Here is a 2,150-nt window from a genome sequence, read left to right on the forward strand (position 1 = left end):
CCTGGCGCATGCGGGGTATGGCTCCACCTGGGGCGCAAACCCAGGACCTTCTGCGTGCAAAGCAGCCATGCTAACCACTATACTGTGGAGCCACCCCTGCTTGGTGACTCCTACCAGGTGGTCCTGGAGGTGCACAGGTTGCAGCTGAACCTGGCCTGCAGCTGGGCCCCTCCCAGGTCTGTGCCAAGGGGCCCCACAGGACACTACATAGAGCCACTCTACTAAGGCCGGGAGACTTAGGAGCCCTACCTAATACACAGAAGCAGACACAGGGAGGCAGCCAAAATGGGGAGACAAAGCAGCATGTTCCACATAAAAGAAAAGAACAAAGCTCCAGAAAAAGAATTCACCAAAATGGAGACAGCAGTCTACCAGATGCGGAGCTCAAAACACTGGTTCTGAGGATGTTCAAGAAACTTAGGGAAAGAGTATATGATCTCAGCGAAAACTTTAACAAAGAGATAAAACACACACATAATGAAGATGGAAAACATAATAGGGAGCCAGTCATAAATGAAGAATACAATATCTTAGATAAAGAGCACATCGGAGGGACTCAAGAGTGGATGAAATGGAGGATCGAATCAGTGACATAGATGACAGGGTAGCAGAGGGCACTCGCCCAGAACGGTAACAAGAAAAAAGAATCCAACTAAATGAAGGTAGTTTAAGAAGCCTCTGGGACAACGTCAAGCATACCAACATCCACATCGCAGGGGTCCCAGAAGGAGACGAGAGAAAGGAACCGAAACCTATTTGAAGAAACGATGACAGAAAACTTCCCTAACTTGGCGACGGAAATAGACATACAACCCCAGGAAGCTCAGAGAGTCTCAAACAAGATGAACCCAAAGAGGCCCACACCAAGACACACCATAATTAAAACGCCAAGAGTTAAATTCAAAGACAGGATCTTAAAAACAGCAAGAGAAAAGCAATTAGTTACATACAAGGGAACGCCCATAAGACTGTGAGCAGATTTCTCAACAGAAACTTTGCAGGCCAGAGGGCTTGGCACAAAGAGGGCTTGGTAGAGTCATCCAGGACCTACGACCAAGATGACTCTACCCAGCAAAGCTATCATTTAGAATCGAGGACAGATAAAGAGCTTCCCAGACAAGAAAAAGTTAAAGGAGTTCATGACCACCAAGCCAGCATTACAGGAAATGTTGGAGGAACTTCTTTAAGAAAAAAAAATATGTATCGAAAGTCTAAATAAAGAATGGTAATAACTAAAACAAACAAATTAGAAAATTCTGATTATATAAGAACAGAACTTACAGAATAGAGAGCACATAAAAATATGAAAGATCCCACGTATGTGCTTATTCTCAGCTGGTCTGCCAAAGACCCTCTGAGCGCCAAGCCCAGGCCCCCGTGCGGCCCTGTTTCCTCTCCAACAACATGACAGAAACTATCACGAACCAGGAGAAATGTGCCAAGCCGCAGGCACCAGTGCGCATGGGTGGGAAAGGAACTGCTCGCAGAAAGAAGGGGGTTCACAGAACAGCTACAGCAGATGATAAAAAACTTCAGTTCTCCTTAAAGAAGTTAAGGGCAAACAACACCTCTGGAATGGAAGAGGTGAGTGTGTTCACAAACCAAGGAACCGAGATCCACTGTGACAACTCTGACGTTCAGACATCTCCGGCAGCAAACACTTTCACCCTCACAGGCCACGCGGAGACCAAGCAGCTGACAGAAATGGTGCCCAGCATCTTACGCCAGCTTGGTGCAGACAGTCTGACCAGTTTACGGAGACTGGCTGAAGCTCTGCCCCAACAATCTGCAGGTGGAAAAGCACCCCTAGCTACCGGAGAGGATGACGAAGATGAAGTTCCAGACCTCGTGGAGAATTTTGATGAGGCTTCCAAGAATGAAGCAACCTGAACTGAGTCAACTTCCGAAGAAAATAAAACTTGAAGAAGTTACTGGGAGCTATTTTATATTACGACTGCTTTTAAAAATTTTTTCGTGGATCTGATAAAATCTCATCTGTATTATTAATTTCTAAGCCCAAGCCCCTTGGACACCACAGCTCTTTTCAGTTTTTGCTTATACACAAATCATTCTTTGCAGCTAATTAAGGTGAAGAAGCCTGGGAATAAAGTTTGAAACAAAGATCAATAAAATTCTTTGCCTGCTTAAAA

At 45.3% G+C, this 2,150-nt stretch overlaps 1 pseudogene; it reads left to right on the forward strand.

The window, feature by feature from the left end:
• Positions 1 to 432: 432 nt before the first annotated feature.
• LOC105310690 lies at positions 433 to 2,150 on the forward strand (annotated as a pseudogene).

This window comes from Pteropus vampyrus, unplaced genomic scaffold, assembly GCF_000151845.1.
Source record: "Pteropus vampyrus isolate Shadow unplaced genomic scaffold, Pvam_2.0 Scaffold9372, whole genome shotgun sequence".
NCBI classification, from domain to species: Eukaryota; Metazoa; Chordata; class Mammalia; order Chiroptera; family Pteropodidae; genus Pteropus; species Pteropus vampyrus.